This window comes from Pogonomyrmex barbatus, unplaced genomic scaffold (genome assembly GCF_055798465.1).
Source record: "Pogonomyrmex barbatus isolate J1 unplaced genomic scaffold, ASM5579846v1 scaffold3, whole genome shotgun sequence".
NCBI lineage: Eukaryota > Metazoa > Arthropoda > Insecta > Hymenoptera > Formicidae > Pogonomyrmex > Pogonomyrmex barbatus.
Window position 1 is genome coordinate 9,513,849 of NW_028297127.1, and position 27,292 is coordinate 9,541,140.

Here is a 27,292-nt window from a genome sequence, read left to right on the forward strand (position 1 = left end):
TTAAATCATGATTTTGACTGGAACAATATACAGATATTAGACCGCGAAATTATTACCTAATTATTATAAGAGGCTAATCTCGGAAATAATATTTATAAAGGAACAGGAGGAAGGCATTAATTCGCATAAAGACACAGAATTACTTAATGTACATTCGATGTGTACATTCTTAAAAATTGACAACACCATTGTTCTTTTTAATTCCCCCTCTTCCCTTTCCCTACCTAGTTTCTCACACTATATTTTACTTGCTTTTTTGTCTGGACTACAATCTCAGAGTTCGTTATCGAGTCGTTACTTTCTACCGTTTGATGGTCGAGAATTATCCAGTAGGAATTTCCGAAGATCAAGCTTTCACGTATTATTACATATAATATTCTACCTATATCTCGTTTTTCTCGAGTTTACTTGCACATAAATCATGCCTTGATAACATTTGACCTTTATCGCATCCGTAGATTGTATAACGATTAAATTGTCTTCTTACTCGTTATATTCAATAGATTTAATCGTTTCAAACAAGGAACTCGTTTCAAACAAGAACTATTTTTTCTGTTGACAACCATCGTGGCTTATTTTAACTCTTTGGCTCAGAGATATTCGCGCCTATTAACGATGAATATTCTAGCAAATTTTCATAATTTTTATACCTTCATGAAGACGTGAGATTGGACTACATCGACTTGATAAGAGCGACAGAATCAGAGGTTCCCTATTTCATACTAACGTACAGCATTACGGTCGTGCATATATTTTGTTAACACGCAACGCTTATATAAAAATATTTGGATGTGGTAATTATGTAACGAATTGCTGATTAATTGTCGGAAAACTCATTCGTACATTATGAATAGACGCGTTATTTCTTGTATATAATCCAATCAAAGTTGTATTCGTCTTGCAAGATTGTACCTTTTAATAATTTTCTATCATGTTTTAAATAGTTGCTAAGGGAGGTTCTGTGAAGCCGAAACGTTCAATTCTAAATTTAGTTTTTTCTTGTTGACTTTCGTTATCTCAGATAAACAGTAAAAATTTTTTCATTGTAATAAAATTGTGTTTATAAAAACATTTAATTTCTCACTCGTTTGTTGGCCTTTTCCTCCTTGTTATTGTTAATACAATATTATTTTTGCAAAATATAATAATACATATGAATTATAATTTTATAGATTTGAAGAAAAGATTTTCAATTTAAATAAATTAATAAAAACAAGAATTTTTCGCGCCGGCTTGAGGAACGCGCGCCGACCCTGATCGCTACGTATATCACACGGTCTCATTCGTCACCTTTAATCTGATCTATTGTAAAAATTATTCGTTAAACGTAATTTAGCTAAAGGAAAAAGTTGTTTCTTTTAGCATAAAGAATCACGTAGTGTACTCCGAATGAGAGAATTTTGGAACACCCTGTATATTGGTGTTTTTATGATTCTCTCTCTCTCTCTCTCTCTCTCTCTCTCTTCTATTAGATTTTAAAGTGAATTCCTTCTCCTTTCTTTAAATAAAATAAGGAAATAAAATCCTAACTACTAATGACACATGACATGACACATAATACATGAAAATAATATGTGACAACTAACAATATGAAGTAAACATAGCGAAAAAACCAATCAACACCGCGGAAAAGCAGCAACAGGTAAAGTCTTACATGGCCTTTTTATATATGGATTTTTGTTGTCTGAATCTGACTTGAAATATTTACATAATTAATGCAAAAAATAAATAACGTATTTTATTGGAATAAAATACAATAACTATGTATATATACATATTTTAATATTTATTAATAAGTTATTATTTTTTATTAAACAATTATTAAACATGTTAATGTTAAAGGTTGGTGGAAAAATAAGAGAACCACTTGATTACTGTAGTGGAAAAGTATACAATACGCATTGAAGTCTAATGAATATAAACGAAGTTATTCAGGAATCTGTTACACACGTGGTAAGCGATGCACAAGCAGGCAAAAGAGAAGAGACAGAAAAATATGCCCGTAAGTGTCGGTCCACAATAAGTATTTAATCTTTAAGCCGTAAGAAATTGACTAATCATAGTCGAGTATTCTTTTCATATTCGATTATAATTGGTCAATTTCTTACTTTTTAAAGCTTAAATCACTTATTGTAGACCGACACTAAGGCACACGGATCAGAAGAACGCTATATAGCAGCGCACGAATTGAACTTTAAATTTCCAACATTTTCCTCTCAATTCACGCATTAGCTAATAAGATTTATCTATCGGATGTAATCCTAAATCTGAAGTACACATAAGATGTCTTTAACCATGTAGAGCTTTAGTAAATATATCTGCGATCATCTTTTCAGTTGATAAGTAATTTAGTGTTAACTTTTGATCTTTAATAGCATTCCGAATAAAATGATATTTAATATCAATGTGTTTTGTGCGGACGTGATGCACAGGATCAACGGCAAGACATAACGCTCCCTGGTTGTCAAGCTGCAGTTCAATATTTGCAATTGTCTTTAATCCTATCTCGTATAACAAACTTTGCAAATATATTGCTTTCTTTGTGGCTTCTGAAAGGCGTATTCGGCCTGCGTTGACAGAGATACGGTCATTTGTTTTTGCGATTTCCATCCTGCGAGATCGCAGCTCCACCCAATATGAAGGCTTATCTTGTAAATGATTGACGGTCCATCATGCAGTCGTCACAATCTGCATCTGAAAAACCGATCAACGTTTCATCAGTTTTCCTGTAAACAAGTCCAAAATTAATCGTTTCCTTAAGGTATCGGAAGATGTTTTGCGGATCAATGCTTTTTTGACAATGTGACATGTGGAAAATTGGGTCAACTTGGCGACCATGTTTACGATATCTGGTCGAATTCCCACAGTCAAATACATCAGAGCTTCTATTAACTCGCGATAGAGGCTATTCTCTTGATTTACATGCGTATTTTTATCAATAAGTTCCTCACTCTTTGCAAGTTTGGAATCGACGGAATCCGTGTAGAAACTGGTTTACACTCACTCGTGCCAAAATGTTTTAATAAATTTTTTGTGTAACTTCGTTATCATAAGGTGATTACATCATCACTGTAAAAAATCTCCAGTCCCAAGCAGTGTTGAGTCAGCCCATAGTCCTTTACTTCGAAATCTTTAGCTATGGCTTGTTTGATTTCCTCGATTCATTTTAGATTTTGAGATGCAACTAAAATATCATCTACATATATCACAAAGATTAAAATGATATTTTTACGTGATATATTCTCCCTTTGGTGTTGGTGTTAATCCCGTGCTTCTTAACTTTGTATCCAGTGTTTCATTCCATTGATGACTAGCTTGTCCGTACAGAGAATTCTTCAATAAATAATATATTTATAATAATTTTTCAAGTATCTCCTCCATTCTCGAACCTAGCAATTATGTTTCGTACGCGATCTCAATCATAGTTTTTCTTCACGATAACATATTTTTAATCACATTTTTAATAACATTTCCTTGAACATCTCTTTCATAAAAACTTTCTCCTTAAGTTGACCGTTTAAATAAGCCATTGTAATACCTAACTGATGTATTTTTAAACCCAATTCGGCAGTCAAAGCTGTCAACAATCGAGCAATAGGAACAAACGTACGATGATACTCCATCCCATAACGTTGTCTATAGTCTTTTGCTATTATTCTTGCCTTTTTTTACAACAGTTGCATCTGTGATATATCTATTTGTTAACACAATACGGCTTCTCACGACATGTTTGTAACGGAGCGCATCCTTCCGCTCCAGTCCTCCTCCGGATTTCCCCCGACCGACCATCCGTCGGGGACCGCCGAACATCAGGCGGAGTGCGGCAGTGGCCGCAAAGAGGCAGCAATGCCTCCTTTTTAATACTTTTATACGCGAATTCCGAAAGCGTCGGAGAATACCACGAAAACACGTATGTTTTCGTGGTATTTCCCCGCACCGCGCCAAGCGTCGCGTCAACAAGCGCGAACGCACCCCGCACCGCGCCACGCACCGTACCACCGAGCGTGAACGCGTCCCGCGCCGCACCGACGCCGCGCCACGCAACCGAGCGAGCGTCCCGCACCGCGCCACGACCGCGTCCACAAGCGCGCAACCACCCCGCACCGCGCCGTTACCTTCCCACCGAATTCCTTCCCTACCAAAAAACCAATCATCCCCCGATCCTTTTTTCCCGTTCCTGGGGAGAGGGATGCTAACCCCGAGATCGACCAATCCGACCGATCCGACCGAAAATACCGAGGTCGATCTCGGGTATAAAAAGGCATCGCTCTCCACAGGAACTCACTCCTCGTTTACTCCTGTTCCTAGCTCGTTTTCCGAGAGCCCGTCTCAAGGAAGCGAGCATCCGTAACCGGTAGCAAGCCTGAGATTTGTTGGGCTTCTCCCCAACGCGCCAAGTTCGCTTGGCCTGGCCGAAAGCCGTCTCCGTAGCTCGCACGGCAAGCCGAGAGTTGCTGAGGTCTCCCCAGCGTGTCGAGTTCGCTCGACCCGACTCTGCCGTTCCCGAGATTTCACCGCCGAGTATCGGGGTTCTCCCCGATACGACCTCTCTGAGCACCAGGGTACACCCTGGTCGGCCGAGTACACTCGGCACCGCCACTTTCTTCTCCGCACACAGCTGGGGCCCTCCCCGGCTGGCCGAGTTCACTCGGCATTCAGACAGACAGACGAGGGGCGCACCCCCCGTCAGCCGAGCACTCTCGGCAGGGAACGGGCACACTCGTTCTCCGATCTCAACGATCCGCCGACCTCGCGAAATATCCACCCTCGCGACAACACCCGCGACACGCGTGCACGTTTAAATCCACGCCGATTTAAAGGCCCGCGACGAACACGTGCGACACCGCCGCCGCCGCGCGCGCCCCGCGCCACCGAACTGCGCGCCGCGATCAGTATCGCGCTGACCGCCCGAGCGATATCTTATTTTATATTCACGCGCTATCCGCGCGCCGATCGCCACGGCCACGAACATTAACGCGACGATTCGGTGCATTCCATCGCACCACTCTTAGTCAAATAAACATCGTTATTTGTTATCATTCTCGCCTAACAATTTAATCACACCTTTCTGTCTCCAACGTCCTCGCTTCTCCTCCTGGTAACCGACTGACCGCTCTCCGCGCGGGAAAGCGAGACCGTTTTATGTTGATTATCAATTCTTTTAACAATGTCCCGTGTATCATTTTGTACAAGACTACTAATTTCTGAAAATATTGCATTTTCCCACTTTTTGCGATTATCAGTAGTCATGGGTACTTCCAACGATACCTCTGTGATTCCTGCAAATTCTGCAAAAGAGTTTGAATGAATGAATGGAGTTTATTTGATTCCTCAGGGTTACAAAAATCTATACAAACGTACGCTTCAATCTAATCTTTACAACTAATCCTTACAGCTATTTAATTTACAACTATCTAACTCAAAACTATGCCGCCGCTCGCCCCACACACACACACACACACACACACACACGCGCGCGCGCGCGCGCACACACATGCACGCACGCACACACGCACGCACGCACGCACGCGCGCGCGTTTGAGACCTTCTGTTGACATTTCCGACCAAGATCGTCGAATAATGGGGCACAATCTCTCTCTCTCTCTCTCTCTCTCTCTCTCTCTCTCTCTCTCTCTCTCTCTCTCTCTCTCTCTCTCTCTCTCTCTCTCTCTCTCTCTCTCTCTCTCTCTCTCTCTCTCTCTCTCTCTCTCCCTCTCCCTCCTTCTCCCCCTCCTTCCCTCCCTCCCTTCCTCCGTCTATCTCACCCCTCTTTCTCTTTCTCTCTCAGAATTTCTGTATCTTTCCAGTTCCCTCAGAACTAATAATCCTCTCCATTCCCACCCTCCCTTAACACTATCCCCACTATCTCCTGCCAACTCCCTCTCCCCCTCCGTCCTCCACACTTCCAACATGCTCCCAAGTCTCCCTTTCCATTCCACACAATCTATCTACCTACACAATCTATCTTCCTCCCTTCCCCAATACACCCCCTCCCTAATTTTCTCTCCTAGCCTATGCCTCGCTATCCTCCTTCACCTGTTTGCTGTCCAGCCTTTCTTCAAATATCCTGGGATACCCCTTCATTCTCCCATACCACTTATTAAATGTCGATTCCCCATCCTCCGCCATCTTTTCTCCCTTTGTAGATTCTTGTCTTTCTCCTCTAGCTCTCTGAAGTCCATAACCCATTCTTTGTCCACCCTCCCATGAGGGAACTGGAAAGATACAGAATTCTGAGGGAGAGGAAAAGAGGGGTGGAATATGAGAAAAGGATTAGGGAAAGAGGGAGGGAGGGTGAGAGAAGAGAGAGAGAGATTGTGCCCTATAATCACCTTTTCCTCTCTCGTTTTCTCCACTCTCTCCATCTCTATTCCTCTCTCTCCAAAAAACCCCTCTCTTTCCCTCTCCCAATCTGAAGCCTCTGTTCCATTCTTATCCTTTCTTTCATTTCCTCCCAGCACTTCCTCGCTTCCTTTACCATTCGCTAATCTTTTCTCAAAACCCCCCCAAAACCTCAGCTTATCCCTCTGTAACTCTTCTCTCAGTATGTAGCCCGATGTCTTCCAACTCATTTTCATCAACCATCTCAGTATCTCAGTATCTTTCCTGCATTCTTTCTATCCCCTCCTTTTCCCTCCATATCTCCACTTCATATGATATCATCGCTCACACAAATGCATCAAATAACTAGACCCTTTTCTCCCAATCCTTCCCGAACCTCCTCTTTCCAATACTCCACACCTGCCTCATCACCACTGTCCCCCTCTTTATTCTATCGCTCACCTGCGCTTCCTGCCCTCCGTTCCTCTGAAACATATCCTAGATACTTGAAACTTCGCACCTCTTCCACCTTTCTTCTTTCCCAGTGCCATCTTACCGTTCTTCTTCTCTACCCTCCCTTCCTAATCTCAACACTTTTAATTTCCCCACATTTACCGTCAATCCCTTTTCCCTAATGTATCTCTCCTTGCTATCATCGCTGTCATCTTTCCCTCCTCCTCTGCCAACAGCACCAAGTCATCTGCGTAGGCCAGCGTGTACATCACCGTCTTTTAACTTGACCCCCTCTTTACCTCCCTTTCCTCATGTACTCTTCTATGCAATCAGCAAATTAAACAGCCTCGGGCTCAACGAGCATCCCTGTTTAATCTCCCTGGCCATTCAAAATGCTTCGCTCTTGCCCTATACTCACCCTATTCTTTGTCTCCCTGAATAAGTCCTCGCACTTTCTTACTAATCCCTCTCTTATCTCTCTTTTTCTCAGCTCTCTTCCCAGCATTTTCCTATCCATAGAATCAAACGCGGCTTTCAGGTCTACGAAGAACGCTACCAACTTCACTTTCTTCTGCCCAGCTGCCTATTCACCAGATAATTAAGCACATATATGTTGTCCATTGTTCCCATTCCTTTTCTGAAGCCCGTTTCTGTGGCACCAAGCGTTTTCCCTCTCTCTCCAGTCTCTCCCCCAAGATCGTCGCATACATCTTATATAAAGCCGGCGCCAACGTCACCCCCCTGTAATCCCCTACCTCCTCCCCTTCTTCCCTTTTTCTTATTGGTACTATTATTCCATTCTTCTAACCATTCCCTCTCCTTCCCCAATCTATTGCATACTTCCCACACAAAATTTATCATTCTTTCCCCTCCAAATTTCCATACCTCCTCCGGAATATCGTTCTCTCTCACAGCCTTGCTTTCCTTTAACCTCCCCATCTCCTTCACTACTTCCGCCCTCGAGATCTCTGGCTCGTTACCCTTCTCTCTATCCCCTCTTACTCCTCTTACAACCCTGTTGTCCATCCCTCTCATAGGCCATTAAAGTGTCTAACCCACTCCTCCAACTCGATACTCTCATTTATTCCCCTTCTTTTCTTCCTTTCCCTATTCATCACTTCCCACTTACTTGCCTTTCCGTTCTTGCCTGCCTTGCTACCTCCAATCATTTCTCGCTCTCTTTCTTCTTTCTCATACATTCTGTTGTACTCCCTCTTGCTTTCCCTGTACCCCCTTCTTTTCCCCTCCTCGACCTCCTAACTTTACGCTTACACTCTCTGCATTTCTCATCCCACCAACTCCCTTTTTCCTTTCCTTTTCTATCCATTCCTTGCCCTTTTATCAGTACTCCTTCAATCCCCTCTCTTACTCTCTCCCAACTCGTTTCCCTCCTTTTTCATCCTCTTTCCATATTCTCTCCATCCTCTCCCTAAAAAGCTCTTTCCCTCATCCGTCCAACTCCATCTTTTCTTTCTCCCACCATTTCTCTTTCTCTATCCTCCATCTTCCCCTCTAACCCAGATCATCACCGGAAAATGATTCGAATCTACCCTGTCTTCCACACTCAGCCTCTCTATCCGATCCCACACATCCCCTTCCTCTATCACGTAGTCCAGCACTTCCGCCGTCCCCAGAATATGTCCATGGAACTTCCTCGTCTCCCTTCCCACACCCGTTAACAATATATCACTCCATCCTCCAGTCTATCTGTTAGTCCAGTCTGTTCACATACCTTCCCTTCACCCTGATGTTCCTTGACCTTTTCCCTTCCTCCCCTCCATCCCATCATTCTCCCCCTGTTCCCGTTCTCGCATTAAAATCTCTTCTCACTATCCTGTCCTTATTCCCTTACCTCTATCCTCCGCTCATGCTTGATGCAATCTCTCCTGTCGTGCTCCAGGATTATTTGCCAATGGCGTTGGAGGGTGTCGCCGCTGCAATCCGACCTGCATCCATCAAGAAAATAGGATCATCATTTCTCTGGAGTACCGGTCGAGAGGATTCGAGAGAATATATGTATATTGTAATATACGTATATATGTGTATCATTGTATTGTTGACGTGTTATTCTAAACACGTTATTTGCGATAAATATCATCACATGCCTCGGTAGTCGAAGGGATAAGATGCCTGCCCGGTAAGCAGGAGATCCAGGTTCGATTCCTGGCTGAGGTGGTATTTTTTCGCAAAATAATTACGAGTTTTCACGATTGGTTCGTGATTGGGCCCCGCCGTGACGCACACCCTCCCTTCTTTGGGGAACTCAACTTCCCCGTTTACGTACTGCAATTCTCCATTCCTCTCCCCCTAATTTTATCATCTTCATCATCATTCCCTCCACCTCCATCCTCTCCTCTTCCACAATCTCGATTCCCCTCCTCACTCCCATCACCATTCCTTCCATCGCTCTTCCCTTTCTGTTTCTCCTTTTTGCCAACTGTACTTCCCACCTAAACCCTTTCGGCAACCTCCCTTTCACTTTTTCCCATCCCTTCTCCTCCATCCATATCTCCATCAAAGTCACCACACCCCATTCTGCTATTCCTTTCCAAAAATCCCCATCCTTATTCCTCAATCTCGCAACATTCTAGAATGTAATACTTACATACTGCTTCTGCTCCTATTTCCTTCGCTATTCCCCAGCAATTCCCCCTTCCTCGCAATCTTCTCCTTTACATCCTCCCTTCCACCTTCCTCCCATGCTGCCCCTCCCTCTTTCAGACTCTTCTCCTTTCTGTCCATCTCTTCTCTACTGCGTCCTCCCTCCTTCTTCCCTTGAAATCCTCCCCTCCTCACCACTTCTCCTCCTATCCTATCTATTAGCATCTTCTCCTTCTCGTCCCAGAATCACCATTCGCCATTAATCACCCTATTATTTCCCATCCATATCCTCGCACCTCTTTTCTCCTCTGCAATTATTGCCTCCTTGAATCTCCATCTTGACCTCCTTTCCGACCATGTCAAGTTATTCTCTATCCAAATGTTTCCCCTGCAAAGGAGTTATTTTCTACATCTTATTTAACTGATGCGAGGGAGTTATCTCGTCCTTTCTGATATTATATACCTTCTTTGGACGACCTTGTGTATCTGTCTTCAATTTTCGTAGTCGTTCCGGAGCTCTTTGCTGCTTACTTAATATTTCCGATTGACAAGGCTCATTGTCTTCGCTCATAATGTTTGGCTTTATTTCTGTTATGAATAGCGTCGTGTTCTATATTAATGACTCTTGGAGATCATCACTGGATGTCGTTAACTCTTCTTCTTAGTCTAATTGGTTTCTATTATTAACGGATTTTTCGAGGAATTTAACATCACGTGCGATCAATACCTTCTTTTCATTCGGAATCCAAATACGATAACTTTTTGACTCTCTCGGATAACCAACGAACACGCTCTCTTTGGAGCGTGCTGCAAACTTGTCCTTCTCTGGAATTTTAACAAGTACATAAGCGTTTGATCCAAAACTCTGAGATAATCTAGTCTCACAGATTTTCCATTTCTCGTAGAGATTTCACTTAGACTACTGGTCGGACAATGATTTCTCACATGACAGGCTGTTACTACAGTCTCTGCTTAAAACGCTATTGATAAATCAGATTGCAGCAACATATATCTGGCCATGTCCAGAATGGTACGATTCATCCTTTCCACCACATTTTGCTGATATGAGGAACCGAAAGTCTCCTTTGTATGTTTTTTTGCCTCCAGAAACTGATTGAATGCTGTATTACAGTACTTTTAACCATTGTCCGTTTGAAGTGTTTAATATGTGCACCAGTCTGTTTCTCAACAAATTTTTATATGCTTTGAAATTATCTAGGACTTCACTTTTATTTTTCAACACATAAATTTCGCACCATCTTGTACTATCATCGATGAAAGTAACAAAAAAAAATTTACTTCACCTAATGACTTGAACCCACGATATCCGAATATATATTTTTAACTTCTCAGTACAAGGCTTCATCCCTTTGGCAATTGGTGACTCAATCATCTTTCCTTTTAGGCAAATATCATACGTCAGTAATTCATTAACAGCCTTAACTTTTACCTCTGGTATTGAGTCATCTTCCACTAGTCTAATCAGGTCACTGGCATTTAAATGACCTTTGCGTTTGTGCCAATGCGACAAGTCAATGTCGCAGCTGTGACTAACAATGGATGCAAATTCGATACCTTCCCGAGCATAATATAAATATTAGTACATTAAATCACTTTTGTGATCTGCTTGACTTCGCCTTTCTGATTAGTTACAACCGCAGTGTCTCGGAATGTAATCACATGATCACGTGATTTTGGTCACTAAAATTAGATTAGTTCTAAGATCTGATACATATAAAATTTCTTAAAACTCTACTAACCTTCTATCTCCCGTTTGCTACAAGAAATTGTACAGTCCTTCACCTTCAACTTTTGTGGACCCATGATTTGCTAAGTTTATTTTTTCTTGAACAGGTGCATATGAATATTCAAATTTGCTCTTGTCGCCACATAAATGTGACATACAACCGCTCATCAAGTGCTCATCTACAATTTCGAATAATCAACCTCATCCTTTTTGCGACCCGTATATACTATGCCGAACTTTTGACTATGCCTGAACTTTTTCGCCGACCTGCTTGTTAAATATAACAAAACAGTTATCGATCTTCATCTCATTCATTGCAGACTTTGATTCTTGGACAGTTTCAATTTTGCCCTTATATTTAAACCTCTTGTATTCAAATTTACAGCATTTAAAATATTGTAATTTAGATGGTTCCTGATTCGACCAATTTTCAGTCTTTTTGCTATTCTTTATATATTGCTTAGCGAATTTCTTTCTATTGTATCGACCTGCAAACATTGCTCCTTGTTTCAAGACAGTCGATTGTTTCCTTGCGCTATCCTCTTCTAGGATTTTTACTTTAAGAATCTCTGCCTTTGATAACACGTCACGCGTCTCAATGGCACACCGGAAGTTTTTATAACTCGCCGGCAAACTATATAAAAGCATAATTAACAAGAGATTATCATTAATATTTACATCCATATTACCAAGCATATCGACCGCATCAAAAAATTTTATCATGTGTTCACGAATGTCCTCGCCTTCCTACGCATACGCTACAATGTCAATTATTTAAGCAACGTAGCTTTTCTCGCCGGTCTCTTTGATGCATAAATCAACTCAAGTTTAAGCCACAGCTCTTGTGACATTTGACACTCACGCACTTGTTTAAGTTCCAAAGGACTAATGGCCAGAATTAAATCAGACCTCACTTTTTCGTCATTTGATTGTGCAGCTGTTTGCGCCTCGTTACCTACTACCGGTTCTAGCTTCGCTTTTCTGCCGCTCACATATCCCCATGCATCGTTCTTAATTAACAGAGCTTGTACTTGAACACTCTAGGTATCATAATTGTTTTTTGTCAATCGTTCGATGCGGTGGTGCTCATCGCGTTTGCCACAGCCATTATTCTTCTTTCTTAATGTGTGCTCAACTTAACCTCAAAGACAATCAACTATATTATCAACTCGTATGTTGAGCCTATAACCTGTTAATATTAAGAGTTAGGAAGTGGAAAAATAATAGAACCACTTGATTACTATAGTGAAAAAGTATACAATATATTGTTGTAGCCGAGCAGTGATCCGCTCGTTTTTAGTCCCCGAGTAATGATGAGAAGATCGTTCCTTGCAAACGCGCCATTGTTTATGGATTTATTGATTTGAGATTCGACGAAGATTCATGAGAGACGGTTTTGAGAGGTGACGCGCGAGCGGATTGCGAGCGCGAGATTGTATCATGAGCTAGAATCGGAATTTGAGCTGTGTAATTAGTTGTGCTTATTAAAATTCGTTCTTTATAAATGGCTTATTTATTTCCGCGTGTCGCGTGAGTGAGTGTTGTGCGAGTGATCGCCGCGAAAGCGCGACAATATATTGAAGTCTAATGAATATAAACGAAGTTATACAAGAGTCTGTTACACATGGTGAGCGATGCATGAGCAGGTAAAAGAGGAGATACAAAAAAAAAACACGCCCATGAGGCGGCACACGGATCAGGAAAAATGCTATATAGCAGCGCGCGAAAACTGAACTTGAACTTTAGATTTCCAATAAAACATATATTTTGTTTATATATTTGAGAAATTTGTCTGTATAGGTTTTTAAAAAATATATTTACATAATTAATGCAAGAAGATATGCTAATGTACAGTAAGAGTATAATATAGTACAATAAATGTTTGTACGGGTTTTAATGTGACCCGAGCGCGTCAAGTTTTTGTATGTCTGTTTGATTTTAAAGTCGCTCTATGTTTAAAATATATCGCTCTATTTAAAATATACAGCAAAATGCGTGGCAGAATAATATAATTATATATATATCGTACAATATTTAAACTATTTTGAAATTTTAATCTTTATTAATTAGAAAAATACGTGCTTAATAAAATATTATTATTAATATGAAGAATCAAATCCTTTATAATATATAATTATTAGGTCATTCTTTTAAACTTTGAAATTCTATCACTTGGGTTTTATTTTTTAAGAATAGTTGTAAATAATCGAGAGACACGGTCGTGGCTCGTCGCCAAATGTAAGCGTCAGCGCTTCACGAGCGCAAGACTCTCTTTACGCGAGTCTGTAAGTTGCTAAGTATCAAGATTATCGGATCTTAATAACGGCTGAACCAATCAAGTTCTGAATAGGCGCAATCTAGCTTGGGTTTAAATTATATAATAAAAATGTTTTTAGTTTTTTTCTACGTGTCCTGTGAGCGAGATATTACAATTCAAATTCCGATTCTAGAAATTTACTTTCAAGAAACATCGTCATTATTATTATTGTCGTCATTATTATTATCATTGCCGTCCGTATGGGCTACGATTGCAATTTTCGCCACGCGGCGGCAGCAATGAAGTCCTCAGCGCAAAATTTGAATATTATATAACTTCATGGTCATTCAGCAGTCTCTCTGCATATTTTCTCTCTTGCCGCAACCTCTCCGGATATCTCTGCATCCATTCCGCAACTTTTTCGCATATTTCCGCGATCGTTCCGCAATTCTCCCGTAATTTTTCCGCGTATCTTCACAATCTTTCCGCATATTTCTGCAACCATTCCACAACTATTCCACAATATTTCCGCATATCTTTGCACCTCTTCCGCAATTCTTCTGCAAGTCTTTCGTAACTATTCCGCAACCATTCTGCAACTCTTCCACAATTTTTCCGCATATCTTTTCACTTCTTTCGCAACTCTTCCTTTAAAATTTTTCAGCTGCCAGTTTTGAAATTTTTATTTTTAATCGTATGGACTTCAAATTTAGCATTTATATATTCATTTAAAACTAAGATTTTAGCATAGGTGTGACTTTAAAATTCCAAAAATATTTTCAAGGTCATTTTTCATTTTCTTTCATGATCTACAGACTTCTAGATCTTTTCATGATCTACAGACTTAGAGGATCGTAAATAACGCAATTTTGTACTTTAATTTTAAAATTTTTCTACCGCCATTTTGAAAATGTTTATTTTTAATTATACGGATTTCATATTCGGTATTTATATATGTTTATTTATTACGAACATTTGGGTATAGGTGTGACTTTGAAATTCCAAAAATATTTTTAAATCTTATTTTAACAGTCTATAGACGTAAAGAATTATAAATAAAGCAATTATATATATAAAACTCTCAATTTTTCATCCGTTATTTTGAAAATTTTTATTTTTATTTCATGATCTATGGACCTACAAAAGAAATTAGATTAATTTAGCTTAACTAAAACCAAATTAGAGATAAATTATTGTTAATAATTCAATTGAGATATATAAAATTTCTAGAAATATATAAAATTAATCTATTAATAATATTAATAATACATTTATGTTTGATTATATTTAAAGATTATATAATTTTCTTAATATCTTCAATATTATGCTTTAAATCTGTATTTAAATTTAATATAGAATTTTAAAGTAATTATAAAATTATAAATCATTAAATATAAATAACATAAATTTTAAAGTAATAAATTTCTATAGTTCTCTTTATGCCATTTTAATTAAAAATTTTAATCACTTTTTACCGAATTATAAATATTCAAATCTATTTGATTAATTGATAAATTCATAAATAAATTAAATTTAAATAACTTGTAGACATTAAAAGAACTTTACAATTAATAAAAACTATTTTTTCTTTTAAAATTTATTAAAATTGTTATTATTTTAACTTCAAAAGCTATGAATATTATATAATATATAGATATAGACCGAGTACATGTTAACTAACAAATTACAACGCGAAATATGGCATTTCCTCGGCAAGCAAGATCTTGGTTGCTAAAGTCTTTTAATATGAAATAAATTCAATTAATTATTATATATTATCAACTATGTGTCGCTTTTAGCAGACTTTCAACGTGAATATTATATATTATAAGAATATTATATTAATATTAAGAAAAAGTACTCAATTTAAGAGCATTCACTTTAATTCTTAAAATTATTAAAATTACTATGGCAAAATTTATCATTTGATCTTTCTTAAATTTTAAAAATCGATATAATATTTTATCTATAATATTTTATATAATATATAATATATAAAGTATATGTGTAATCGAAGTGGATAAGAAACTGTAAATAATAAAGATAATAATATCAAAACAAACTTACTTTTTATAAAAAAGTAAAAAAGTCGCCAAGTGTACGCGCAGTGTGAAAGATTATTATATAAAATATTACTTTTTAATGGAAAAAAGTTTTTCAATTATTGACGCAAATCAATTGTTTCTCTCACGCGATTTGGTAACCGACGTGAACGACGGACAATTTGCTGTACCACGGTAGAGTTTGGCTTTCCAATTCTTAATGGTATATCACTGAAAATGGCAATCTTTAAAGCCAAAACGTCTGAATATTCAAGAATAAAACTATTCATGAAGAATTAAGCTATTTGCGCATTGTTTACTGCGCTATTCTCATTGTTTTATTTCTTTATTCTAATTATTATCTTTTATTATTAATTGGGGATCATGTTATTGTTATTTAATATTAATTTAAATTAATAAAACCGATTCCTGATTCGCAAACACGCGAACATATTAACATTCATATAGGTAAATCACGCTTTCTTAACAGTAGACAAAGAAAACCTTCATCATTATCTATTACCGGAAGAACATGAGCTAAATGTGCATACGAAACGATCAAACTTACACGTGCGAACGAAATTTTCTCGTCTATCACATAAGTACAGACGCGAGATGCAAATTTATATAAACAAGTCCGAACAGCTTCAGAGTTAGAATTAAGAAAATTAAGTATAATAATAGATGAATTAAATAAGCAACTAGATGAGAAGACGAGCGTATTCCAAAACGTACATTTTGCCTACCCCGTTAGTTTTAGCGGAATAATAATAATTATAATTGTAATAGGTACTGTTACGTCTAGCCCAAAGTAAATTGTGAAATTAAGAATTAAGAATTTAAATGAATGAGAATTGAATGAGCTTGAAAGGACGAACGGCTGCTCTCTCGAGAGTTAAGCGTGGAAACATGATCTCGAATCGAACGCACTGTTTATGTCTCGGTATTGGATTAGCGATAAAGAAACGCTAGGCTGATGCCTCGTTGTAGACGTACGTTCATCGGTCATTTTTTGGTAAAGAAATTTAATTCTTATTACCAGAGAAAGACCTCATGTGATGGGATAGGGAAAAAAGAGGGTTTTTAAAGAAAATAAAAATAAAAATTTAAATTTAAACATTAATTTTAATTCGAAAAAAGGTATACATAATAAAAGAGGGGAAGAAATATTTGTGTAGGTGTGTATGTATGTGTGATATCGCGGGTATTACATAAATATAGAGGCCATCAGGTAGGATTTTTACGAGGGAGAGTGTAAATATGTGAATCAATCTTTGATATGATAATCTTACGCGATAATACAATTAATAATACAAATAATTCTTTGTATACAATTAATTCTTTGATTAACTTAAACTAGTGATTACATAATAATAAACTAAATAAAGGAAAAATTACAAAAATACAAAAATTTTTAATAACAAATTGAATATAATATATATATGGTGTAACTGAAGATTAATACATGAAGGTTAAAGAGGGATTCTTGATGTTCCTCGGGAAGTGGGGTTAGGTCAATAGGATGAGATTCTTTTTCTTCTAGATCTTCGAAGAGGGGTTCGCCATCGGAGAGGACTTGGGGATAGGGCGTAGAAATCGAGAAGGTATTCTGCATCGGATGGATGCACGAGAGAATAATTAGATGCGGTTAATTGATACTGCCGTTGTATCGAGGCAGAAGGACGAACAGAGTTAGATGAAGGTAGTAAAACTGGTTCAATGGACAGGTGAGAAAGCGATGGTGAAGATTGGTTAAAGGAGGATTCAGAAGCAGAAATAGTTAATGTTGACAGTCTGATCGATTCTTTTAATGTTTGCTTGGACTTCTTGATACTTTTTTGATATCTCCGTCGATTCCAATCGCAACAACGACGACGATGGAGTCGTTTTTTAGTATCGCGTTGTCAAATTTAAGGAGCTGGCACTTCCATTTGATTCACTATGAGGAAAAGGATTGATAAATGAAGAGAGGTGTGAATGCGTATGAGGGAGAGAAAGGAAAGATCAACCAGGAGTTTTGTATAGCTCAGACTGGTTAAATAAAGAGAGAGTAAGGAAAGCAACCGGGAACCTTGTATAGCTCTAATCAGTTAATGAGAGAGAGAGAGAGAGAGAGAGAGAGAGAGAGAGAGAAAGGAAGAGCAACCGGGAGCCTCGCATAGCTCAGAGCAGTTAATTAAAGAGAAAGGAAAAGCAACCGGGAACCTTGTAGCTCATAGCTCAGACCACTTAATTAAAGGGAGAAAGAAAAGGAGAAGAAGAAGTAGATTTGAGCGACATGGAGCAAAGGAAAGAAATAAAAATCTGAAATTTATAATTAATTGATAATTAGTAAATGTAGAACTCACTGTTGATTAGCTGGGGCGGTTATTTCGAAAAGAACAAGTCTCGGCTTTTTTTCAGAAAGTTGGAATCTTGGTGCACTGAGTCGGAGTGTTCGAGTTTTAAATGATTGATTGAATGGATAGAAGCTATGACACTAATGAAAAAATACTTAATGTTGCCACAGTCCAGAAGCAGCCCTATTTATATAAATGATCAGGGTCCGAATCTTGGTTAAGGGGCAATGACGGTGGCAAGAACTTTGAGATGATAAGGGTGGGATGTTTGTGTTAGATATTTCTTTCGCTTGGCACGTGCCTATATGACAGTATTTTGCGACAGCTCCAACTTGAGGAGTAGTAATAATAATAATAATTCTTTGCGTATTTTAAAATTAAAAGTATCGTTATAATAGAGTGCAAATCTTTTCCTTGTTTCTTGAAACTCAGTATCTCATAGAAGAAGAAATCGCTATTCTTATATAGAGGAAATTATGTTATTCGTCTTTTTTTTTTGGAAAGAAAAGAATCGTGGAATCCACTGGACGTAACAGTACAATAAGTATAATTATAAAAAAAAGAGAAGCGAAAAATGTAAATAAAAATACCGAACTACGCACAGTAGATTCAGGCGTCAGAAGAAACGAAAGTTCGCGATTTTAAAAATTTAAGCTAAACGATTATAACATAAATTATATTGTCGTTAAAAGATTTTTTTATAATGCATTAAAAAAGAAAAATTCCGTTCTACCGTTTTTTCTTTCCCAACGGGAGAGGAATGTTGTAGCCCGAATATAATGCTACTACGATAATTCTCGTGTCTCGACATAGCAACCATTCTGCTACGGAAATGCCGGCCGGAAATGCAAGCCCGCAAATCTGCAAATTCCTAGGCAAAGCGCGAACGAAGAACGCACGCTGCTTTGACTATACATGTTCTGATTTTAGAGTTATAACGCGATAAAACGCGACACTGCAAAATACTATAAAAACGATTGCTAACTCGCCGAGAGCGGGCAGTCACAATAAGTAACAGGGTAGTCGTACTACGTAACGGTTTGTCGTTATCAGTAATAGCGAGATTCATACGAAACATTGTCAAGAAGTCGCAACTAATAAACTAGCTAATTAATAAGTAAGTACTAGTATTTTGCAGGAAAATCTTCTATCAATATCCTGCTCGGAGTTCTAACTCCTTAGGCTCGGTGAACCCGATTTTCCTTAAATTCAATCTTGTAATCCATCCGGGCTACAACAATATGCTCTGTAGAATCCGCGGCGCGGCTTACCTGTACGATCCTCAAAATTAGGACCAATGAGCATTCGTCGCGCACGCGCGAGTTTGTTTATCGCTCCCAATCGATACAGATTGCGAAATCTAGACATAGTTCAATAGCGTTCTCCGTTTTGTCGTCATTTTTATCGCCTTTTCGTATTCCAATCAAAATTCATTATCGCTGCCGCATTTGCCGTAAAAGTGGAGTGACCTCATGTGAAGTGTACACAAAGGCCGACCAAAACCATGACTTGAAACGATTTATCACATAAGAAGATTTCCGTCGTTGCCGCGTTTCCATTGCTTCCGCAAGAAGATTTCCGTTGTGTCGTGCGCGAACCGCAGTGTACTTCGATAGCTAAAACTAACGACAACCATATTGCTCTCTTCGATCGCTGATTGTATACATGATGAATAAACCATACTTTTACAATTTATTCCGGAATTGTTCGATACTTCCCGCCTTGGTGCACGGTCCTTCATATAACGTTGAACTAACCACCCGCAAATAAATAATAATAATATAATTTATAATAATCTATATTATAATATCTATCTACATTATAATATTGTGGCGGTCCCCCGCTCACACAACTAATACCTAGCAAAACATACACGAAAAGCACCGTGGCCCGCATGGTAGCGCTCGAGACTCATACACCTGAGGACCTAGGTTCGAATCCTACTGCGGCCAACATCTTTTTTCCGTCATCAAAATTCTTCATATCGTGGACAACGCTCCTCCAACACCACAATATCTATAATATCTATTTATAATAATCTATATTTATAATCTAATAATTATAATAATGATAATTATTATAATTATAATAATTGTAATAATTATATTAAAACGGTTATACGTCGGTTCGCGGGTCTCACGGTTTTGCGGGATAGCATCAGTCGGATTGACAAGAAGAGAGAGAGTTTCGGTAGAATAAAATAGAAAAGATTTTGTGTGAACCATGTACAAGTATATTCTTAAACTATAGAAATTACTGTACTAACTGGATTTTACAAACTTCGTTTTGACTGTTTACAATATACTATATACACGGTAAAAATGATTTCTGTTCTCGAAATCTCGAGCATTGTTCGCCGAAAATGCTCGCGAATTCTGAGAATCGTACAATGGCTTTTACTCGCGGTTCTTCCAAGAATTCGACGCGTCGCAATTGTAGGCGCGCAGTGTGAGACGATGCGCGGGGTGTCTGACGTTGCACACGATGTTCGACGCAATTGCCGATCAGCTGATAGCCGTCAAAAGTATCGTCACATTAAAATCTTATTTGGAACGGGTTTTTCGAGCCGGAATTGGGATTTAAACTTTGCTGCGGCTCGGAGACAGGGAGCTTTCTGTTTTGTCACCGATAGCGACGGATGTTGCACACAAGGCCTGCCTAAGAGGCCAAGTTAAGAAGCGCCTTGTGAGAATAATTTTGTGTGCTTTGGAGACGGAAGCGATCCGCCAGAAGCTCCTGCTAGGCTTGTTAGGTAGTACCCTAGGATCGCCTTCAGGTATCAAAATGGGTATTCATCGAGATCAGCATTTTCTCTGCTGTCTTGCCGGCAAAAACCATCGGAGTCAGTTAATATACTCGAGTCGGCCGTAAATCGGGAAGAATCGGGTACAGGTCGGCCAAACGGATTCTGGAACTGACGTCGCCGGCGATGATTCCGCCAAGAGATTTGCGAGATTCGCTGAACGTGCTCGGCGATTTCGCGGATATGTTCGGTGAAGCGGTCGGTAGCATGGCCAGCGATGGGGGTCCAACGCGCGGATTATACAAGCGAGATACAAGTGTTGTCTACATGAAATCTCGCGCTTATTTGAATTTAATTGTAGCGTCTGTTTTTCGACGCGAATTGTTCGTCTTCAATATGTCTTATTAGAGAGGAGAGTTTTTATTTTCTTCTTATAGTCTGATGTATTCATAACTACCGTCGTGTTACTTTTGTCTAGTAGTAATACGATAACATCAGTGTCTTTGTTCAGTTCTTGGAGAGCGAGTTGTTCTTGTCTAGTTGTTATTGTCTAGTAATGGAGACTTGGCTTTGGAAAGGATATTGGTTACCTGCCTCCGAATACTATCTGCTTGTTCTGATGGGAGTCGATGGAATCGCGGAAGATCGCGATGTCGGTATGGAAAGAACGGATGTTCGGTCGGAAAAAAAAAATACAATTTTACGCCGTTTTCATTACTGAAGGGGAGGTCTCGTCTATTTCGTTACAATATTATATTATTATTATAATTATTTATAATAATCTATAATTTTTTTCGTAAAATTTCCGCAAGATTTTTAAAAGTTATAAGATTTTTTTTTAATTAACATTTTTAGATATAATATTATTATACTTCTTATAAATCATTATTGTGGATAATAATACCATTAATACATTTAAGTAAATATATTTATATAATTAGGTGCATTTTGGCATAAATTAATGGCGTTGGAGGGTGTCGCCGCTGCAGTCCGACCTGCATCCATCGAGAGAATAGGACCATCATCTCTCTGGAGTACCGGTCGTGGATTCGAAAGAATACATGTATATATGTATATTGTAATATATATATATATATATATATATATATATATATATATATATGTATCATTGTATTGTTGACGTGTTATTCTAAACACGTTATTTGCGATAAATATCATCACATGCCTCGGTAGTCGAAAGGATAAGATGCCTGCCCGGTAAGCAGGAGATCCAGGTTCGATTCCTGGCTGAGGTGGTATTTTTTCGCAAAATAATTACGAGTTTTCACGACTGGTTCGTGGTCGGGCCCCGCCGTGACGCACACCCTCCCTTCTTATTTGGGTCAATATTTAGTCAATATTTTCTTACAATTTAAAATAAAATTATTTATTTTGGTAGATTAGATTTGACTATTTTTTAAATGTATTATATATTATAGTCCTCTCATCCATACTATAACAAAACATTTGACAGAGTTTAGATCGCATTACATATGAACAAGCACAGAACCACGCATAGTCCACGGAGCGACAGAAATAAAAATTCAAAGACTTAAGTCCAGATAACAACTCCTTATTTCCTCTACTAAACACTGTCAAAAATTTGTCCAACAGAAATCTCTCACATGATACTATCACATGATATCTCTGCGCTGATCAAAGGCCCGAATCTCGCAATAGCCAATAAGATTCCAAAAAAGGAGATCATCAATTAAATAGAGTTAACCATCTTATCGACTCCCATCAGAACAAGCAGATAGTATTCGGAGGCAGGTAACCAATATCCTTTCCAAAGCCAAGTCTCCATTACTAGACAACAACAACTAGACAAGAATAACTCGCTCTCCAAGAACTGAACAAAGACACTGATGTTATCGTATTACTACTAGACAAAAATAACACGACAGTAATCATGAATACATCAGACTATAAGAAGAAAATAAAAACTCTCCTCTCTAATAAGACATATTGAAGACTCGACTCAAATCCAATTGACTATTATGCAAAATACTAAGATCCTAATAGAAAAAAGCAATATTCCAGACGAAATTAAGAAGACAATAAAACCCACTAACCCCCTTCCAGTAAGACTATACGGATTACTTAAAGATACACAAACCTAATGTTCCCCTCAGACCAATTGTTAGCGTCATAAATTCACCAATATATAACCTCTCACGTTTCTTAGTCCAAAGACTATAATTCCTCACAGGAAACACTGAATCACATATTATTAACTCGACGGACTTTGTATAGAAAATCCAAAAAATCCGATTACTTCCTGGAGAGTGCTGGTGAATTTTGATATAGAATAGTTTACACAAGTCCCAATTAATGACACGCTAGACATAATCAAGTTCTCACATGAAGTATGCTCCACTCATTCCCCTTATCGAACACTGTTCGAAAAACACATATTTCTCCTATAACAACCAATTCTATGAACAAACTTCGGAGACAGCGATTCTCTCATTTCAGCGGGTTCCCTCATTTCTTCTGTAATTGCTAACATCTTCATGGAGAAAGAAGCCCTATGCAAAGTATCAAAGAAACCTGAAATTTGGTTTCGCTATGTAGATGATATTTTTGTATTCTGGAGATATGGTAGAGCAGAATTACGAAAATTTCTAAATTTCCTCAATATTCAACATTCCAATATCCGCTTCACCATGGAAATAGAAGAAAATGGAAGATTCCCCTTTCTAATGATTAAGAAAACTGACAACACCTTAGGTCCTCAGGTGTTGTCAGAAAATCGATACACATAGATAGATATCTGCAGGCGGAATCACACCATCATCCAATACGAAAACAACAATCAACATCCAATCAACAATCAACTCATTTGTACATAAAGCACTCACCGTCTCTGACAAAGAACATTTATAGATAGAACTCAATTACTTAAAACTAACTCTATAACCGAATGGACACGACAAAAAAGATATAAATAAAGAAACAAACAGACATATAAACAAAACAAGTGAGCCAGATGCACAAGTATCACATGACGAAATAGACTGAAAAATCCTTTTTATCCTCCCATATAAAAAGAACAACCGATTGTATCGGGAGGATTCTGAAGAAATACAAAATTCGAACTATCTTTAGACTCCCCCAAGAAAATAGGATCTTGAGAAATCCTAAAGACCAAAGATTCCTACTTAGCTCAATAGGTGTGTATAAAATATCTTATTCATGCTGCAAAGTATACATTGGGGAAACCGGGAGAATAGTCAACGTACATATGAAAGAACATCAATGCGATGTCAGATTAAAACACAGCACACAGTCAGAACATAATATTAAAAGGACATCAAATATTATTTGATAAAACAATAACAGCTACTATCTCATATTTCCCAAGGAAGTACAGAGAGGCTATAGAAATTCAAAAACATTACGACAACTTAAATAGAGATAATGGTTGCAATATAGATATCATATGGAAAGCCATTTTCCCGATTTGATCGAAAATGACTCCCACTCACCCCTCTCTCTTCATCGTAGTTTTAGCCAATCTTTAGCTCCTTCCCCCGTTTTCCTCCATTCCTACTCTCCTCTCCTACAGCGTATATAAGGGAACTCCACCGGAAAAGCAATACAGTATCAGGCTGTTCCTTGCTCTGATGAAGTGAACTGCAATGTTCATAAAACATTGGCATTCAACAATGTAATGACGGATAATACCCGTAAAAATATTGTTTTTTTTTTTATATATTACAATATTACTTACTATTATATGTGACACACATTATATCTTCTTTTTTATTAATCAATATATACAATTTCTCACGAAGAACATCTGTCAAAGACATATCAAAAAAATGAACACTGCAAGCGCTGTCATACAGAGGCGATCATTAGCGCCTCTTGCAATAGAAAAAAGAAAGTCACCGCGACGACTAGGACGTTTCTTAAAATTTACCAATTTGAACTTTGCGTCGCGATTGCGTCGTAATATCTCAGTTTGTAGACGACAAAAGAAAGATAAAAACTTTTTTTATATAATTTGATATTCAGCTGTCAATTAAACATAGTTAGAACTTAATGCAGTCGTTGCTGAGATATGAAAATGTAGACCAAATTCATCGCGGGGTCTCGCGTAAGAGAGAACTACGGGCGCCGTTCTACGCAAACTTCGCTGCGGGTGAAGTTGGCATCGAGACACCCGTGTCTCTTGATATAATACTACTGTCTGATATCACTATAAAATTACCTCTTTTGAAAAAGATAAAAAAAGGATATCAAGTATAGTGGATGCTTGAAAAAAAAAAAAACTGTTGAACCAAGTTAAAAAAATAGAATCTAGAACTGACAACATCTTTTATTTTAAATAGAATCTAAGTAGTACGTATCTCTGTATCTTTATTGAAGAATCTTCTTACTCTAACCCATCAGGTAGTTTTAATTCTTTAAAAAAATTATGTTACGAACTTGTCACATCTAACTTAATTCTAGTTGTGATCAAACTAAAAAATCAAATCTAAGTGCTAGCATTTTTGTGATTTTTGTATTTATTGAAGAGTCTTCCTATTCTAACCCAAATGATACTAGCTTTAATGCATTAATTAAACCTCTTTTTTTCTTTTCCAAATTATGCATAGATATTATTCTGGTTATTAAATGATTTGATCTGTCTCCTTTTTTATGATTTTGTTAAGGCACGTTTCTTTACTCGCAAACGCGATAAGTTGACACATATTCTTTGTTTTATGCACATCCTTGCATTTGTTCTAACTTTTTCAAAAACTTTTCATTGAGATGACATTTACTCGGATGACAAGTTTCCAGTATGATTCTATTTGATGTACATATCCTATTTTTTCGAAGTATATTCCAGGATGATGATTGAAATTTTCTATTTCTTATGGCATCTCTGTGTCCAATTCCTCATGTAATTCTTGGATAGCACATATAATTACTCTGTAAGATAATATTTTATCAATTGCATTAACTTTCGACTTAATTTGTTATAAATACTTTTAATCGATTTATGTGCGTCCGCAATTTTTTATATCCAGTTTTTAATGTATAGTTTACATCAGAATTCTTTTCTATGATTATATACGGACTTGTCCATAACCTAGCTTTTTTGATCTTCCGCGACGTAATGTTTCGTCGTACAGCAATACTTTGTCCTCTACTTTAAATTTTATTTCCTTCGGTTTTTTATCGTAGTATTCCTTTGCTTTTTGTTTTTCTTCTTTTAAATGTTCTTTTGCGATTTGATCTGTTGTTCGTAACCGTTCTTTTTGTTCCTGTGCGTAATTGTCGTAGGTATACATACAACCGGTATATATACGACGATTTTGGCTAGGACGGTAGGGTAGCTTGGTGCCCATAGACTAATTCATATGGCGTGTATCCCGTTGCCGTATGTGGTGTAGTATTGAAGATAAAAATCGCGTACGGTATCCATTCGTCCCAAGCTGTTTGATCAGCGTTTATATAATGGCGAAGGTACTTGTCAATGTTCGGTGCGTACGTAACGCTCCGTTACTTTCAAGATGATAGGCTGTTGTCTGTATTTTGTCAATTTTTAATAGTCGACACACATTTTTAAATATCTCACTTACAAAGTTAGTGCCTTGATTGGTTGATATCCTTTCTGGTATCCCGTGTTCAAATATGATTTTAGTAATAAATTCTTTTGCGACTGTGGCGGCTTCTTGATTAGGGATGGGCATTGCCTTATTAACTTTTGTTAGGCAGTCTTGAAACGTTAATACATATTTATTACCTCTTAATTATAGTCAAGGATCCTACAATATCCAAAGCACATTTCTCGAAGGGTTTTTCAGACGTCTCCGTAATTATTAAAGGTGCTTCTATTTTTTTTCTTTAATTTATTCTTTTGACAATACTCGCATTTTGCGATGTATCTTTCCACATCCTTAGTGATGCCTGACCAGGTATGATGCATTCGAATTCTATTTAAAGTCCTTGATGTCCTCCTATAGGCACATCGTGATATTCGTATAATATTTGTTGCTTTTCTTCTTCTTTTACGAGGATTGAATTAGTTATCTTTTCGTCTCGTGTGATCGTCAATACATTTCTACTTAGTGCATCCGCGTTGGCTTTCCCTGTCTTATGAATAATCTCGTAATCATATTCTTCAAGTTGCAGTTTCTATCGGCTCAGTCTTGATCTGGGGTCACTGACGTTAAACAACCATATTAACGGTTTATGATCCGTTATTATTTTAAATTTCGTCCCGTATAGATACGGTCTAAAATGTTTTACAGTCCAAACTATCGCAAATTATAGTTTCTTTTCAGTGGTATTGTAATTTTATTCTGCTTGCGATAGCACTCGGCTAATAATGCGATCGGACGGTCTTGTTTTACCTTGGAATAACACGACTCCTACCGCGTAATCAGATGCGTCCGTCGTGACAATGAACTCTCGCGAAAAATGTGGATAATTTAGCACAAGTGTGTGGACGTTAATTTATTTTTTAATGTTTCAAACGCGTGTTGCTGTCCTAATGTTCAGACAAACTTTGTATCTTTCTCGCATTTTAACTTCGTTAAAGGTTTAGCTATTTTAGAAAAGCCTTAATAAATTTTCGATAATATTAGTTCGATAAATGACTATATACCTTTTATCTTTTTTGGTACTGGAAATTTATTCACGACTTAATTTTTTCACGACTAATTTAGTCGGATTGGACAATATTCTATTTTCGATTATAATATGCCCTAAGTAGATTAGTATATTATAATCGAAAATGAATTCTTCTTTTCTCAAAAATTTGCATTTATCCAGTCGTAATTTTAAATT

At 37.7% G+C, this 27,292-nt stretch overlaps 1 protein-coding gene and 1 pseudogene across 2 annotated transcripts in view; one reads left to right on the forward strand and one right to left on the reverse strand.

Annotated features, from left to right (window-relative positions):
- Positions 1-27,292, forward strand: part of LOC105433428 (galectin-8) — a 420,969-nt gene that overhangs the window by 130,259 nt on the left and 263,418 nt on the right. The gene's annotated exons all lie outside the window — the stretch shown is intronic.
- Positions 10,675-19,128, reverse strand: LOC148936034 (uncharacterized; annotated as a pseudogene).